General features: G+C 52.0%; 24 non-coding genes across 24 annotated transcripts; 15 read left to right on the top strand and 9 right to left on the bottom strand.

Annotated features, from left to right (window-relative positions):
• The first annotated feature begins 72 nt into the window (after window positions 1-72).
• Window positions 73-145, top strand: Trnav-aac (transfer RNA valine (anticodon AAC)). The gene has a single exon. It is a non-coding gene; the product is annotated as a tRNA-Val (tRNA).
• A 184-nt stretch (window positions 146-329) lies between these two features.
• On the bottom strand, window positions 330-401 carry Trnap-agg (transfer RNA proline (anticodon AGG)). The gene has a single exon. It is a non-coding gene; the product is annotated as a tRNA-Pro (tRNA).
• Window positions 402-889: 488 nt separating this feature from the next.
• Window positions 890-962, top strand: Trnav-cac (transfer RNA valine (anticodon CAC)). Its single transcript has one exon. It is a non-coding gene; the product is annotated as a tRNA-Val (tRNA).
• Window positions 963-1,120: 158 nt separating this feature from the next.
• Trnav-aac (transfer RNA valine (anticodon AAC)) lies at window positions 1,121-1,193 on the top strand. Its single transcript has one exon. It is a non-coding gene; the product is annotated as a tRNA-Val (tRNA).
• A 183-nt stretch (window positions 1,194-1,376) lies between these two features.
• Window positions 1,377-1,448, bottom strand: Trnap-agg (transfer RNA proline (anticodon AGG)). Its single transcript has one exon. It is a non-coding gene; the product is annotated as a tRNA-Pro (tRNA).
• A 488-nt stretch (window positions 1,449-1,936) lies between these two features.
• Window positions 1,937-2,009, top strand: Trnav-cac (transfer RNA valine (anticodon CAC)). The gene has a single exon. It is a non-coding gene; the product is annotated as a tRNA-Val (tRNA).
• A 2,555-nt stretch (window positions 2,010-4,564) lies between these two features.
• Window positions 4,565-4,636, bottom strand: Trnap-agg (transfer RNA proline (anticodon AGG)). Its single transcript has one exon. It is a non-coding gene; the product is annotated as a tRNA-Pro (tRNA).
• A 488-nt stretch (window positions 4,637-5,124) lies between these two features.
• Window positions 5,125-5,197, top strand: Trnav-cac (transfer RNA valine (anticodon CAC)). Its single transcript has one exon. It is a non-coding gene; the product is annotated as a tRNA-Val (tRNA).
• A 158-nt stretch (window positions 5,198-5,355) lies between these two features.
• On the top strand, window positions 5,356-5,428 carry Trnav-aac (transfer RNA valine (anticodon AAC)). The gene has a single exon. It is a non-coding gene; the product is annotated as a tRNA-Val (tRNA).
• Window positions 5,429-5,611: 183 nt separating this feature from the next.
• Trnap-agg (transfer RNA proline (anticodon AGG)) lies at window positions 5,612-5,683 on the bottom strand. Its single transcript has one exon. It is a non-coding gene; the product is annotated as a tRNA-Pro (tRNA).
• A 488-nt stretch (window positions 5,684-6,171) lies between these two features.
• Window positions 6,172-6,244, top strand: Trnav-cac (transfer RNA valine (anticodon CAC)). The gene has a single exon. It is a non-coding gene; the product is annotated as a tRNA-Val (tRNA).
• A 2,562-nt stretch (window positions 6,245-8,806) lies between these two features.
• Trnap-agg (transfer RNA proline (anticodon AGG)) lies at window positions 8,807-8,878 on the bottom strand. Its single transcript has one exon. It is a non-coding gene; the product is annotated as a tRNA-Pro (tRNA).
• A 488-nt stretch (window positions 8,879-9,366) lies between these two features.
• Trnav-cac (transfer RNA valine (anticodon CAC)) lies at window positions 9,367-9,439 on the top strand. Its single transcript has one exon. It is a non-coding gene; the product is annotated as a tRNA-Val (tRNA).
• Window positions 9,440-9,597: 158 nt separating this feature from the next.
• Trnav-aac (transfer RNA valine (anticodon AAC)) lies at window positions 9,598-9,670 on the top strand. The gene has a single exon. It is a non-coding gene; the product is annotated as a tRNA-Val (tRNA).
• A 183-nt stretch (window positions 9,671-9,853) lies between these two features.
• On the bottom strand, window positions 9,854-9,925 carry Trnap-agg (transfer RNA proline (anticodon AGG)). The gene has a single exon. It is a non-coding gene; the product is annotated as a tRNA-Pro (tRNA).
• Window positions 9,926-10,413: 488 nt separating this feature from the next.
• Window positions 10,414-10,486, top strand: Trnav-cac (transfer RNA valine (anticodon CAC)). The gene has a single exon. It is a non-coding gene; the product is annotated as a tRNA-Val (tRNA).
• Window positions 10,487-13,054: 2,568 nt separating this feature from the next.
• Window positions 13,055-13,126, bottom strand: Trnap-agg (transfer RNA proline (anticodon AGG)). The gene has a single exon. It is a non-coding gene; the product is annotated as a tRNA-Pro (tRNA).
• Window positions 13,127-13,614: 488 nt separating this feature from the next.
• Window positions 13,615-13,687, top strand: Trnav-cac (transfer RNA valine (anticodon CAC)). The gene has a single exon. It is a non-coding gene; the product is annotated as a tRNA-Val (tRNA).
• Window positions 13,688-13,845: 158 nt separating this feature from the next.
• On the top strand, window positions 13,846-13,918 carry Trnav-aac (transfer RNA valine (anticodon AAC)). The gene has a single exon. It is a non-coding gene; the product is annotated as a tRNA-Val (tRNA).
• A 183-nt stretch (window positions 13,919-14,101) lies between these two features.
• Trnap-agg (transfer RNA proline (anticodon AGG)) lies at window positions 14,102-14,173 on the bottom strand. Its single transcript has one exon. It is a non-coding gene; the product is annotated as a tRNA-Pro (tRNA).
• Window positions 14,174-14,661: 488 nt separating this feature from the next.
• On the top strand, window positions 14,662-14,734 carry Trnav-cac (transfer RNA valine (anticodon CAC)). The gene has a single exon. It is a non-coding gene; the product is annotated as a tRNA-Val (tRNA).
• Window positions 14,735-14,892: 158 nt separating this feature from the next.
• Window positions 14,893-14,965, top strand: Trnav-aac (transfer RNA valine (anticodon AAC)). The gene has a single exon. It is a non-coding gene; the product is annotated as a tRNA-Val (tRNA).
• Window positions 14,966-15,148: 183 nt separating this feature from the next.
• Window positions 15,149-15,220, bottom strand: Trnap-agg (transfer RNA proline (anticodon AGG)). Its single transcript has one exon. It is a non-coding gene; the product is annotated as a tRNA-Pro (tRNA).
• A 488-nt stretch (window positions 15,221-15,708) lies between these two features.
• Window positions 15,709-15,781, top strand: Trnav-cac (transfer RNA valine (anticodon CAC)). The gene has a single exon. It is a non-coding gene; the product is annotated as a tRNA-Val (tRNA).
• The last annotated feature ends 12 nt before the right edge of the window (window positions 15,782-15,793 follow it).

Raw genomic sequence — 15,793 nt, 5'->3', positions numbered from 1 at the left:
CATTTATTGAATTTTTAAGTTACGATGGCAACCTTGTTACAAGTTCTCTGTGAAGCAAGCCTGAAAGCAGTAGTTTCGGTGGTGTAGCGGTTATCACGTCTGCCTAACACGCAGAAGGTCCCCGGTTCGATCCCGGGCGGAAACACTTTTTCATCACTTTAAACCGACAAGCATTTGCTACGATCTGTACCGAAACCTTGGTAATCACCTTCATACGTCGGACCAGAGGGTCAGTTCCTTAGAGCAAATATGAAATTAGCTTTACATTGACGGGCAGCTTTTTGCGCTGACTCAGCCACCGACGTGCGACCAGTTTGCACAAAACGCTAGGGCTCGTCCGGGATTTGAACCCGGGACCTCCTGCACCCTAAGCAGGAATCATACCCCTAGACCAACGAGCCCTGTGACAGCGCGAGCGCCAAATATTCCAGCAAACTGCGTCCCTCGAAGTCGTCCAGGGTGCTCTTTGAGTCTGGTGCGGCTGGCGGGATGGGGGAGGTGCTCTCTGCCGGCAGTGCTGTTCTTCGACAGACTGTGTAGCGACACAATGGGTCATGGGCAGCACCGTTCTCGGAGGTGCCGTGGCCCGCGGTCGGCGGCCTTCCAGGGCTATTGGCATCTTCATGTAAAGCTGCTGCTGGGCTCGCACTGCCTGCTGCTAAGGAGGTGATTGTTTTTGCTAATGTGACTTGCAATAACGACTGCGCGAAACGCCGCTATCTCGTTCGGGATGCTACGACAGACACCCTCTCGAGCACCCCGAAGACTTGTTGAGCCCTCGGCAGCGATGGGTTTCAGGCTGTCAAAAGAACTATGGTGTGTGCATGCGCGGGCGAAAGAAAGGCTGAGGCGCCTTCGAGTGTACAAGGATGGAGTGAGCGTGTCCGTCGTTTCCGTAGTGTAGCGGTTATCACGTCTGCTTCACACGCAGAAGGTCCCCGGTTCGATCCCGGGCGGGAACAGCATTTTCCTGCCTATGTCGCACACTACTCCAGTGAGCCACGTCATGTGTGGATCTGCTGCATGTACCTTCTTCATGCAAGTGCCGCATTTATTGAATTTTTAAGTTACGATGGCAACCTTGTTACAAGTTCTCTGTGAAGCAAGCCTGAAAGCAGTAGTTTCCGTGGTGTAGCGGTTATCACGTCTGCCTAACACGCAGAAGGTCCCCGGTTCGATCCCGGGCGGAAACACTTTTTCATCACTTTAAACCGACAAGCATTTGCTACGATCTGTACCGAAACCTTGGTAATCACCTTCATACGTCGGACCAGAGGGCAGTTCCTTAGAGCAAATATGAAATTAGCTTTACATTGACGGGCAGCTTTTTGCGCTGACTCAGCCACCGACGTGCGACCAGTTTGCACAAAACGCTAGGGCTCGTCCGGGATTTGAACCCGGGACCTCCTGCACCCTAAGCAGGAATCATACCCCTAGACCAACGAGCCCTGTGACAGCGCGAGCGCCAAATATTCCAGCAAACTGCGTCCCTCGAAGTCGTCCAGGGTGCTCTTTGAGTCTGGTGCGGCTGGCGGGATGGGGGAGGTGCTCTCTGCCGGCAGTGCTGTTCTTCGACAGACTGTGTAGCGACACAATGGGTCATGGGCAGCACCGTTCTCGGAGGTGCCGTGGCCCGCGGTCGGCGGCCTTCCAGGGCTATTGGCATCTTCATGTAAAGCTGCTGCTGGGCTCGCACTGCCTGCTGCTAAGGAGGTGATTGTTTTTGCTAATGTGACTTGCAATAACGACTGCGCGAAACGCCGCTATCTCGTTCGGGATGCTACGACAGACACCCTCTCGAGCACCCCGAAGACTTGTTGAGCCCTCGGCAGCGATGGGTTTCAGGCTGTCAAAAGAACTATGGTGTGTGCATGCGCGGGCGAAAGAAAGGCTGAGGCGCCTTCGAGTGTACAAGGATGGAGTGAGCGTGTCCGTCGTTTCCGTAGTGTAGCGGTTATCACATCTGCTTCACACGCAGAAGGTCCCCGGTTCGATCCCGGGCGGGAACAGCATTTTCCTGCCTATGTCGCATACTACTCCAGTGAGCCACGTCATGTGTGGATCTGCTGCATGTACCTTCTTCATGCAAGTGCCGCATTTATTGAATTTTTAAGTTACGATGGCAACCTTGTTACAAGTTCTCTGTGAAGCAAGCCTGAAAGCAGTAGTTTCCGTGGTGTAGCGGTTATCACGTCTGCCTAACACGATTGCCAATACACAAACCACGAAGCGGATCCAGGATCAGTGACTATCGGCCTTTGACCTTACTCAACAGTGACTTGAAGATTTTCACCCGGCTTCTGGCGGCACGCCTAAAGCGATCAGTACGATGTGTTGTGTCGCAGGACCAGGCATCGTTAGGTGGTGACCATAATATTCGCTCTGCATTGTGCCGATATAGAGATATGATCGCGCTAGCCACAGCTCGCCAACTGCCAGGAGTTTTGGCCTCACTCGACTTTAGCCAGGCCTTTGACAGAGTCGACCACACATTTTTGATGGAGGTACTGCGACACATGGGATATCCGGACGTCATAGTTAATGTACTGATGCGTCTCCTACGCGGCGTGACGTCCAAGGTGTTATATAATGGCCGTCTTACGCCGCCGATACAGATCCAGCGATCGGTGCGACAAGGCTGCCCTCTTTCGGCGATATTGTACGCCCTCGTCTTGGAACCACTCCTCTGCGGCCTTCGACAACGCCTGACTGGAATATCCCTTGGTGGACACACTTTTTGCTGCACTGCCTATGCGGATGATCTGGTACTCCTTCTTCGCAATAATGACGAAGTTCGTGCAGCACTGGCGTGGGTGGCGACCTACGGCGCGGCATCGGGGAGCCATCTCAATCTCCACAAATCACACGCCCTGTCTATAGGCAGAGGCCTACCCGACGAGAGTGTCGCACCGCTACGAATCAGTGACACAATCCGCTGTCTTGGCATTGATTTCACATCTGACATGAAGCGTTCAACAGCCCTTAACTACAGGCGTTTATTGAATCAGATGAGAGCAGGAATAAGTGACCACCGTCTGCGACATCTAGACCTCCTGCAACGGACACGATATGCTAACGTCTATTTGGCGTCACGTATCCCCCATTTTGCACAGATACTCCCCGTACCACCTACCCTGGCTCACCGCATGTTGGCGGTTTTGGGATCCTTTGTTAATACGGGCATGTTATTTAAGATTCGTTACGAGTCCCTAACCCTCCCGAGGAGCAGAGGGGGTTTAGGCCTTTGTCATGTTCAGAACAGAGCGAAGGCCCTGTTCGTCAGCTGTCACCTGCAACTGTGGCGACGAAGTCCGACGTGCCTCACAAGTCTCTTACTGGAAGCCTTACGACCAATCTCACTCGCACCCCCTGTGATGATATCGGACATCCCAGCACCTTTCTTCTACATTCGCCAGTTCTTCCTTGAATTAAGCTACATCCGCACCGCACTACTACCCACACGCTTGATGATGACGAGGGCGGTATATGCTGCCATGCAAATGAACAGGACGCCGAATGTGATTGAAAGCAAACATCCCAACACAAAGTGGCGCGCTGTGTGGCAGGCAGTGAATGCCACCACCCTTGATACTGACGTGCAATCTGCATGGTACGTAACTGTTAATGGGAAACAGTTGTGCCAGTCCCGCCTACATCACATCCACCTCGCTGATTCACCCTTGTGTGAAACATGCCAAGTGATTGACACGGATGAACATCGTTTCGAATGCGGGTCGGCAAAGGACGTTTGGTATTTGGTGCGTCAGATATTGGCTTTTCTCACACGCACGACTGCCGACAGGATAACTACCCGATCACTTCTTTTCCCCGATCAGATTTATTTCCCAAGAGCAAAAACGAACTCTGTGACGTGGATCAGCGGCCACGCTGTTCACTACCTCTTCGGTAATGGCGAAAAGACGGTACCCGATTTTTGGTGTTACCTCAACGAACGACATTGTGCGATCGTCAAGAACCCTAAATATAGGCAATATTTTTCTAATTTTCTTTGGAGCGCATTCCATAATCCACCTCGCAGCTGGATTATCGATGACATGAGAAGATCACCATAGCACCTCTTCCCAGTTCCTTTTTTTTTTTTTTTTTTTTTTTTTTTTAATGAGATTGAACAAACAACGGAAACAACACAGCAACGAGAAGACAGTCATCGAAAAATTCGCAGCGGGCTATAGTATGGAGCATCCTTTGTCGTAACGGGACGACTTCCTATTATTCTGTTTATGTAGCCGAAGAAGAACGGCCTTCCTTTTATCCATTTGTATAAAAATATAATAAAATAAAAATAAAAAAAGCAGGAAAACAAAACAAAAAAAAAAAAAAACACGCAGAAGGTCCCCGGTTCGATCCCGGGCGGAAACACTTTTTCATCACTTTAAACCGACAAGCATTTGCTACGATCTGTACCGAAACCTTGGTAATCACCTTCATACGTCGGACCAGAGGGTCAGTTCCTTAGAGCAAATATGAAATTAGCTTTACATTGACGGGCAGCTTTTTGCGCTGACTCAGCCACCGACGTGCGACCAGTTTGCACAAAACGCTAGGGCTCGTCCGGGATTCGAACCCGGGACCTCCTGCACCCTAAGCAGGAATCATACCCCTAGACCAACGAGCCCTGTGACAGCGCGAGCGCCAAATATTCCAGCAAACTGCGTCCCTCGAAGTCGTCCAGGGTGCTCTTTGAGTCTGGTGCGGCTGGCGGGATGGGGGAGGTGCTCTCTGCCGGCAGTGCTGTTCTTCGACAGACTGTGTAGCGACACAATGGGTCATGGGCAGCACCCTTCTCGGAGGTGCCGTGGCCCGCGGTCGGCGGCCTTCCAGGGCTATTGGCATCTTCATGTAAAGCTGCTGCTGGGCTCGCACTGCCTGCTGCTAAGGAGGTGATTGTTTTTGCTAATGTGACTTGCAATAACGACTGCGCGAAACGCCGCTATCTCGTTCGGGATGCTACGACAGACACCCTCTCGAGCACCCCGAAGACTTGTTGAGCCCTCGGCAGCGATGGGTTTCAGGCTGTCAAAAGAACTATGGTGTGTGCATGCGCGGGCGAAAGAAAGGCTGAGGCGCCTTCGAGTGTACAAGGATGGAGTGAGCGTGTCCGTCGTTTCCGTAGTGTAGCGGTTATCACGTCTGCTTCACACGCAGAAGGTCCCCGGTTCGATCCCGGGCGGGAACAGCATTTTCCTGCCTATGTCGCACACTACTCCAGTGAGCCACGTCATGTGTGGATCTGCTGCATGTACCTTCTTCATGCAAGTGCCGCATTTATTGAATTTTTAAGTTACGATGGCAACCTTGTTACAAGTTCTCTGTGAAGCAAGCCTGAAAGCAGTAGTTTCCGTGGTGTAGCGGTTATCACGTCTGCCTAACACGCAGAAGGTCCCCGGTTCGATCCCGGGCGGAAACACTTTTTCATCACTTTAAACCGACAAGCATTTGCTACGATCTGTACCGAAACCTTGGTAATCACCTTCATACGTCGGACCAGAGGGCAGTTCCTTAGAGCAAATATGAAATTAGCTTTACATTGACGGGCAGCTTTTTGCGCTGACTCAGCCACCGACGTGCGACCAGTTGGCACAAAACGCTAGGGCTCGTCCGGGATTTGAACCCGGGACCTCCTGCACCCTAAGCAGGAATCATACCCCTAGACCAACGAGCCCTGTGACAGCGCGAGCGCCAAATATTCCAGCAAACTGCGTCCCTCGAAGTCGTCCAGGGTGCTCTTTGAGTCTGGTGCGGCTGGCGGGATGGGGGAGGTGCTCTCTGCCGGCAGTGCTGTTCTTCGACAGACTGTGTAGCGACACAATGGGTCATGGGCAGCACCCTTCTCGGAGGTGCCGTGGCCCGCGGTCGGCGGCCTTCCAGGGCTATTGGCATCTTCATGTAAAGCTGCTGCTGGGCTCGCACTGCCTGCTGCTAAGGAGGTGATTGTTTTTGCTAATGTGACTTGCAATAACGACTGCGCGAAACGCCGCTATCTCGTTCGGGATGCTACGACAGACACCCTCTCGAGCACCCCGAAGACTTGTTGAGCCCTCGGCAGCGATGGGTTTCAGGCTGTCAAAAGAACTATGGTGTGTGCATGCGCGGGCGAAAGAAAGGCTGAGGCGCCTTCGAGTGTACAAGGATGGAGTGAGCGTGTCCGTCGTTTCCGTAGTGTAGCGGTTATCACATCTGCTTCACACGCAGAAGGTCCCCGGTTCGATCCCGGGCGGGAACAGCATTTTCCTGCCTATGTCGCATACTACTCCAGTGAGCCACGTCATGTGTGGATCTGCTGCATGTACCTTCTTCATGCAAGTGCCGCATTTATTGAATTTTTAAGTTACGATGGCAACCTTGTTACAAGTTCTCTGTGAAGCAAGCCTGAAAGCAGTAGTTTCCGTGGTGTAGCGGTTATCACGTCTGCCTAACACGATTGCCAATACACAAACCACGAAGCGGATCCAGGATCAGTGACTATCGGCCTTTGACCTTACTCAACAGTGACTTGAAGATTTTCACCCGGCTTCTGGCGGCACGCCTAAAGCGATCAGTACGATGTGTTGTGTCGCAGGACCAGGCATCGTTAGGTGGTGACCATAATATTCGCTCTGCATTGTGCCGATATAGAGATATGATCGCGCTAGCCACAGCTCGCCAACTGCCAGGAGTTTTGGCCTCACTCGACTTTAGCCAGGCCTTTGACAGAGTCGACCACACATTTTTGATGGAGGTACTGCGACACATGGGATATCCGGACGTCATAGTTAATGTACTGATGCGTCTCCTACGCGGCGTGACGTCCAAGGTGTTATATAATGGCCGTCTTACGCCGCCGATACAGATCCAGCGATCGGTGCGACAAGGCTGCCCTCTTTCGGCGATATTGTACGCCCTCGTCTTGGAACCACTCCTCTGCGGCCTTCGACAACGCCTGACTGGAATATCCCTTGGTGGACACACTTTTTGCTGCACTGCCTATGCGGATGATCTGGTACTCCTTCTTCGCAATAATGACGAAGTTCGTGCAGCACTGGCGTGGGTGGCGACCTACGGCGCGGCATCGGGGAGCCATCTCAATCTCCACAAATCACACGCCCTGTCTATAGGCAGAGGCCTACCCGACGAGAGTGTCGCACCGCTACGAATCAGTGACACAATCCGCTGTCTTGGCATTGATTTCACATCTGACATGAAGCGTTCAACAGCCCTTAACTACAGGCGTTTATTGAATCAGATGAGAGCAGGAATAAGTGACCACCGTCTGCGACATCTAGACCTCCTGCAACGGACACGATATGCTAACGTCTATTTGGCGTCACGTATCCCCCATTTTGCACAGATACTCCCCGTACCACCTACCCTGGCTCACCGCATGTTGGCGGTTTTGGGATCCTTTGTTAATACGGGCATGTTATTTAAGATTCGTTACGAGTCCCTAACCCTCCCGAGGAGCAGAGGGGGTTTAGGCCTTTGTCATGTTCAGAACAGAGCGAAGGCCCTGTTCGTCAGCTGTCACCTGCAACTGTGGCGACGAAGTCCGACGTGCCTCACAAGTCTCTTACTGGAAGCCTTACGACCAATCTCACTCGCACCCCCTGTGATGATATCGGACATCCCAGCACCTTTCTTCTACATTCGCCAGTTCTTCCTTGAATTAAGCTACATCCGCACCGCACTACTACCCACACGCTTGATGATGACGAGGGCGGTATATGCTGCCATGCAAATGAACAGGACGCCGAATGTGATTGAAAGCAAACATCCCAACACAAAGTGGCGCGCTGTGTGGCAGGCAGTGAATGCCACCACCCTTGATACTGACGTGCAATCTGCATGGTACGTAACTGTTAATGGGAAACAGTTGTGCCAGTCCCGCCTACATCACATCCACCTCGCTGATTCACCCTTGTGTGAAACATGCCAAGTGATTGACACGGATGAACATCGTTTCGAATGCGGGTCGGCAAAGGACGTTTGGTATTTGGTGCGTCAGATATTGGCTTTTCTCACACGCACGACTGCCGACAGGATAACTACCCGATCACTTCTTTTCCCCGATCAGATTTATTTCCCAAGAGCAAAAACGAACTCTGTGACGTGGATCAGCGGCCACGCTGTTCACTACCTCTTCGGTAATGGCGAAAAGACGGTACCCGATTTTTGGTGTTACCTCAACGAACGACATTGTGCGATCGTCAAGAACCCTAAATATAGGCAATATTTTTCTAATTTTCTTTGGAGCGCATTCCATAATCCACCTCGCAGCTGGATTATCGATGACATGAGAAGATCACCATAGCACCTCTTCCCAGTTCCTTTTTTTTTTTTTTTTTTTTTTTTTTTTTTTTTTTTTAATGAGATTGAACAAACAACGGAAACAACACAGCAACGAGAAGACAGTCATCGAAAAATTCGCAGCGGGCTATAGTATGGAGCATCCTTTGTCGTAACGGGACGACTTCCTATTATTCTGTTTATGTAGCCGAAGAAGAACGGCCTTCCTTTTATCCATTTGTATAAAAATATAATAAAATAAAAATAAAAAAAGCAGGAAAACAAAACAAAAAAAAAAAAACACGCAGAAGGTCCCCGGTTCGATCCCGGGCGGAAACACTTTTTCATCACTTTAAACCGACAAGCATTTGCTACGATCTGTACCGAAACCTTGGTAATCACCTTCATACGTCGGACCAGAGGGTCAGTTCCTTAGAGCAAATATGAAATTAGCTTTACATTGACGGGCAGCTTTTTGCGCTGACTCAGCCACCGACGTGCGACCAGTTTGCACAAAACGCTAGGGCTCGTCCGGGATTCGAACCCGGGACCTCCTGCACCCTAAGCAGGAATCATACCCCTAGACCAACGAGCCCTGTGACAGCGCGAGCGCCAAATATTCCAGCAAACTGCGTCCCTCGAAGTCGTCCAGGGTGCTCTTTGAGTCTGGTGCGGCTGGCGGGATGGGGGAGGTGCTCTCTGCCGGCAGTGCTGTTCTTCGACAGACTGTGTAGCGACACAATGGGTCATGGGCAGCACCCTTCTCGGAGGTGCCGTGGCCCGCGGTCGGCGGCCTTCCAGGGCTATTGGCATCTTCATGTAAAGCTGCTGCTGGGCTCGCACTGCCTGCTGCTAAGGAGGTGATTGTTTTTGCTAATGTGACTTGCAATAACGACTGCGCGAAACGCCGCTATCTCGTTCGGGATGCTACGACAGACACCCTCTCGAGCACCCCGAAGACTTGTTGAGCCCTCGGCAGCGATGGGTTTCAGGCTGTCAAAAGAACTATGGTGTGTGCATGCGCGGGCGAAAGAAAGGCTGAGGCGCCTTCGAGTGTACAAGGATGGAGTGAGCGTGTCCGTCGTTTCCGTAGTGTAGCGGTTATCACGTCTGCTTCACACGCAGAAGGTCCCCGGTTCGATCCCGGGCGGGAACAGCATTTTCCTGCCTATGTCGCACACTACTCCAGTGAGCCACGTCATGTGTGGATCTGCTGCATGTACCTTCTTCATGCAAGTGCCGCATTTATTGAATTTTTAAGTTACGATGGCAACCTTGTTACAAGTTCTCTGTGAAGCAAGCCTGAAAGCAGTAGTTTCCGTGGTGTAGCGGTTATCACGTCTGCCTAACACGCAGAAGGTCCCCGGTTCGATCCCGGGCGGAAACACTTTTTCATCACTTTAAACCGACAAGCATTTGCTACGATCTGTACCGAAACCTTGGTAATCACCTTCATACGTCGGACCAGAGGGCAGTTCCTTAGAGCAAATATGAAATTAGCTTTACATTGACGGGCAGCTTTTTGCGCTGACTCAGCCACCGACGTGCGACCAGTTGGCACAAAACGCTAGGGCTCGTCCGGGATTTGAACCCGGGACCTCCTGCACCCTAAGCAGGAATCATACCCCTAGACCAACGAGCCCTGTGACAGCGCGAGCGCCAAATATTCCAGCAAACTGCGTCCCTCGAAGTCGTCCAGGGTGCTCTTTGAGTCTGGTGCGGCTGGCGGGATGGGGGAGGTGCTCTCTGCCGGCAGTGCTGTTCTTCGACAGACTGTGTAGCGACACAATGGGTCATGGGCAGCACCCTTCTCGGAGGTGCCGTGGCCCGCGGTCGGCGGCCTTCCAGGGCTATTGGCATCTTCATGTAAAGCTGCTGCTGGGCTCGCACTGCCTGCTGCTAAGGAGGTGATTGTTTTTGCTAATGTGACTTGCAATAACGACTGCGCGAAACGCCGCTATCTCGTTCGGGATGCTACGACAGACACCCTCTCGAGCACCCCGAAGACTTGTTGAGCCCTCGGCAGCGATGGGTTTCAGGCTGTCAAAAGAACTATGGTGTGTGCATGCGCGGGCGAAAGAAAGGCTGAGGCGCCTTCGAGTGTACAAGGATGGAGTGAGCGTGTCCGTCGTTTCCGTAGTGTAGCGGTTATCACATCTGCTTCACACGCAGAAGGTCCCCGGTTCGATCCCGGGCGGGAACAGCATTTTCCTGCCTATGTCGCATACTACTCCAGTGAGCCACGTCATGTGTGGATCTGCTGCATGTACCTTCTTCATGCAAGTGCCGCATTTATTGAATTTTTAAGTTACGATGGCAACCTTGTTACAAGTTCTCTGTGAAGCAAGCCTGAAAGCAGTAGTTTCCGTGGTGTAGCGGTTATCACGTCTGCCTAACACGATTGCCAATACACAAACCACGAAGCGGATCCAGGATCAGTGACTATCGGCCTTTGACCTTACTCAACAGTGACTTGAAGATTTTCACCCGGCTTCTGGCGGCACGCCTAAAGCGATCAGTACGATGTGTTGTGTCGCAGGACCAGGCATCGTTAGGTGGTGACCATAATATTCGCTCTGCATTGTGCCGATATAGAGATATGATCGCGCTAGCCACAGCTCGCCAACTGCCAGGAGTTTTGGCCTCACTCGACTTTAGCCAGGCCTTTGACAGAGTCGACCACACATTTTTGATGGAGGTACTGCGACACATGGGATATCCGGACGTCATAGTTAATGTACTGATGCGTCTCCTACGCGGCGTGACGTCCAAGGTGTTATATAATGGCCGTCTTACGCCGCCGATACAGATCCAGCGATCGGTGCGACAAGGCTGCCCTCTTTCGGCGATATTGTACGCCCTCGTCTTGGAACCACTCCTCTGCGGCCTTCGACAACGCCTGACTGGAATATCCCTTGGTGGACACACTTTTTGCTGCACTGCCTATGCGGATGATCTGGTACTCCTTCTTCGCAATAATGACGAAGTTCGTGCAGCACTGGCGTGGGTGGCGACCTACGGCGCGGCATCGGGGAGCCATCTCAATCTCCACAAATCACACGCCCTGTCTATAGGCAGAGGCCTACCCGACGAGAGTGTCGCACCGCTACGAATCAGTGACACAATCCGCTGTCTTGGCATTGATTTCACATCTGACATGAAGCGTTCAACAGCCCTTAACTACAGGCGTTTATTGAATCAGATGAGAGCAGGAATAAGTGACCACCGTCTGCGACATCTAGACCTCCTGCAACGGACACGATATGCTAACGTCTATTTGGCGTCACGTATCCCCCATTTTGCACAGATACTCCCCGTACCACCTACCCTGGCTCACCGCATGTTGGCGGTTTTGGGATCCTTTGTTAATACGGGCATGTTATTTAAGATTCGTTACGAGTCCCTAACCCTCCCGAGGAGCAGAGGGGGTTTAGGCCTTTGTCATGTTCAGAACAGAGCGAAGGCCCTGTTCGTCAGCTGTCACCTGCAACTGTGGCGACGAAGTCCGACGTGCCTCACAAGTCTCTTACTGGAAGCCTTACGACCAATCTCACTCGCACCCCCTGTGATGATATCGGACATCCCAGCACCTTTCTTCTACATTCGCCAGTTCTTCCTTGAATTAAGCTACATCCGCACCGCACTACTACCCACACGCTTGATGATGACGAGGGCGGTATATGCTGCCATGCAAATGAACAGGACGCCGAATGTGATTGAAAGCAAACATCCCAACACAAAGTGGCGCGCTGTGTGGCAGGCAGTGAATGCCACCACCCTTGATACTGACGTGCAATCTGCATGGTACGTAACTGTTAATGGGAAACAGTTGTGCCAGTCCCGCCTACATCACATCCACCTCGCTGATTCACCCTTGTGTGAAACATGCCAAGTGATTGACACGGATGAACATCGTTTCGAATGCGGGTCGGCAAAGGACGTTTGGTATTTGGTGCGTCAGATATTGGCTTTTCTCACACGCACGACTGCCGACAGGATAACTACCCGATCACTTCTTTTCCCCGATCAGATTTATTTCCCAAGAGCAAAAACGAACTCTGTGACGTGGATCAGCGGCCACGCTGTTCACTACCTCTTCGGTAATGGCGAAAAGACGGTACCCGATTTTTGGTGTTACCTCAACGAACGACATTGTGCGATCGTCAAGAACCCTAAATATAGGCAATATTTTTCTAATTTTCTTTGGAGCGCATTCCATAATCCACCTCGCAGCTGGATTATCGATGACATGAGAAGATCACCATAGCACCTCTTCCCAGTTCCTTTTTTTTTTTTTTTTTTTTTTTTTTTTTTTTTTTTTTTTTAATGAGATTGAACAAACAACGGAAACAACACAGCAACGAGAAGACAGTCATCGAAAAATTCGCAGCGGGCTATAGTATGGAGCATCCTTTGTCGTAACGGGACGACTTCCTATTATTCTGTTTATGTAGCCGAAGAAGAACGGCCTTCCTTTTATCCATTTGTATAAAAATATAATAAAATAAAAATAAAAAAAGCAGGAAAACAAAACAAAAAAAAAAAAAAACACGCAGAAGGTCCCCGGTTCGATCCCGGGCGGAAACACTTTTTCATCACTTTAAACCGACAAGCATTTGCTACGATCTGTACCGAAACCTTGGTAATCACCTTCATACGTCGGACCAGAGGGTCAGTTCCTTAGAGCAAATATGAAATTAGCTTTACATTGACGGGCAGTTTTTTGCGCTGACTCAGCCACCGACGTGCGACCAGTTTGCACAAAACGCTAGGGCTCGTCCGGGATTTGAACCCGGGACCTCCTGCACCCTAAGCAGGAATCATACCCCTAGACCAACGAGCCCTGTGACAGCGCGAGCGCCAAATATTCCAGCAAACTGCGTCCCTCGAAGTCGTCCAGGGTGCTCTTTGAGTCTGGTGCGGCTGGCGGGATGGGGGAGGTGCTCTCTGCCGGCAGTGCTGTTCTTCGACAGACTGTGTAGCGACACAATGGGTCATGGGCAGCACCCTTCTCGGAGGTGCCGTGGCCCGCGGTCGGCGGCCTTCCAGGGCTATTGGCATCTTCATGTAAAGCTGCTGCTGGGCTCGCACTGCCTGCTGCTAAGGAGGTGATTGTTTTTGCTAATGTGACTTGCAATAACGACTGCGCGAAACGCCGCTATCTCGTTCGGGATGCTACGACAGACACCCTCTCGAGCACCCCGAAGACTTGTTGAGCCCTCGGCAGCGATGGGTTTCAGGCTGTCAAAAGAACTATGGTGTGTGCATGCGCGGGCGAAAGAAAGGCTGAGGCGCCTTCGAGTGTACAAGGATGGAGTGAGCGTGTCCGTCGTTTCCGTAGTGTAGCGGTTATCACGTCTGCTTCACACGCAGAAGGTCCCCGGTTAGATCCCGGGCGGGAACAGCATTTTCCTGCCTATGTCGCACACTACTCCAGTGAGCCACGTCATGTGTGGATCTGCTGCATGTACCTTCTTCATGCAAGTGCCGCATTTATTGAATTTTTAAGTTACGATGGCAACCTTGTTACAAGTTCTCTGTGAAGCAAGCCTGAAAGCAGTAGTTTCCGTGGTGTAGCGGTTATCACGTCTGCCTAACACGCAGAAGGTCCCCGGTTCGATCCCGGGCGGAAACACTTTTTCATCACTTTAAACCGACAAGCATTTGCTACGATCTGTACCGAAACCTTGGTAATCACCTTCATACGTCGGACCAGAGGGCAGTTCCTTAGAGCAAATATGAAATTAGCTTTACATTGACGGGCAGCTTTTTGCGCTGACTCAGCCACCGACGTGCGACCAGTTTGCACAAAACGCTAGGGCTCGTCCGGGATTTGAACCCGGGACCTCCTGCACCCTAAGCAGGAATCATACCCCTAGACCAACGAGCCCTGTGACAGCGCGAGCGCCAAATATTCCAGCAAACTGCGTCCCTCGAAGTCGTCCAGGGTGCTCTTTGAGTCTGGTGCGGCTGGCGGGATGGGGGAGGTGCTCTCTGCCGGCAGTGCTGTTCTTCGACAGACTGTGTAGCGACACAATGGGTCACGGGCAGCACCGTTCTCGGAGGTGCCGTGGCCCGCGGTCGGCGGCCTTCCAGGGCTATTGGCATCTTCATGTAAAGCTGCTGCTGGGCTCGCACTGCCTGCTGCTAAGGAGGTGATTGTTTTTGCTAATGTGACTTGCAATAACGACTGCGCGAAACGCCGCTATCTCGTTCGGGATGCTACGACAGACACCCTCTCGAGCACCCCGAAGACTTGTTGAGCCCTCGGCAGCGATGGGTTTCAGGCTGTCAAAAGAACTATGGTGTGTGCATGCGCGGGCGAAAGAAAGGCTGAGGCGCCTTCGAGTGTACAAGGATGGAGTGAGCGTGTCCGTCGTTTCCGTAGTGTAGCGGTTATCACGTCTGCTTCACACGCAGAAGGTCCCCGGTTAGATCCCGGGCGGGAACAGCATTTTCCTGCCTATGTCGCACACTACTCCAGTGAGCCACGTCATGTGTGGATCTGCTGCATGTACCTTCTTCATGCAAGTGCCGCATTTATTGAATTTTTAAGTTACGATGGCAACCTTGTTACAAGTTCTCTGTGAAGCAAGCCTGAAAGCAGTAGTTTCCGTGGTGTAGCGGTTATCACGTCTGCCTAACACGCAGAAGGTCCCCGGTTCGATCCCGGGCGGAAACACTTTTTCATCACTTTAAACCGACAAGCATTTGCTACGATCTGTACCGAAACCTTGGTAATCACCTTCATACGTCGGACCAGAGGGCAGTTCCTTAGAGCAAATATGAAATTAGCTTTACATTGACGGGCAGCTTTTTGCGCTGACTCAGCCACCGACGTGCGACCAGTTTGCACAAAACGCTAGGGCTCGTCCGGGATTTGAACCCGGGACCTCCTGCACCCTAAGCAGGAATCATACCCCTAGACCAACGAGCCCTGTGACAGCGCGAGCGCCAAATATTCCAGCAAACTGCGTCCCTCGAAGTCGTCCAGGGTGCTCTTTGAGTCTGGTGCGGCTGGCGGGATGGGGGAGGTGCTCTCTGCCGGCAGTGCTGTTCTTCGACAGACTGTGTAGCGACACAATGGGTCACGGGCAGCACCGTTCTCGGAGGTGCCGTGGCCCGCGGTCGGCGGCCTTCCAGGGCTATTGGCATCTTCATGTAAAGCTGCTGCTGGGCTCGCACTGCCTGCTGCTAAGGAGGTGATTGTTTTTGCTAATGTGACTTGCAATAACGACTGCGCGAAACGCCGCTATCTCGTTCGGGATGCTACGACAGACACCCTCTCGAGCACCCCGAAGACTTGTTGAGCCCTCGGCAGCGATGGGTTTCAGGCTGTCAAAAGAACTATGGTGTGTGCATGCGCGGGCGAAAGAAAGGCTGAGGCGCCTTCGAGTGTACAAGGATGGAGTGAGCGTGTCCGTCGTTTCCGTAGTGTAGCGGTTATCACGTCTGCTTCACACGCAGAAGGTCCCCGGTTCGATCCCGGGCGGGAACAGCATTTTCCTGC

Source organism: Schistocerca nitens, chromosome 2 (genome assembly GCF_023898315.1).
Source record: "Schistocerca nitens isolate TAMUIC-IGC-003100 chromosome 2, iqSchNite1.1, whole genome shotgun sequence".
In the NCBI taxonomy this organism is placed as follows: domain Eukaryota; kingdom Metazoa; phylum Arthropoda; class Insecta; order Orthoptera; family Acrididae; genus Schistocerca; species Schistocerca nitens.
This window is presented reverse-complemented; position numbering and strand designations above follow the sequence as displayed.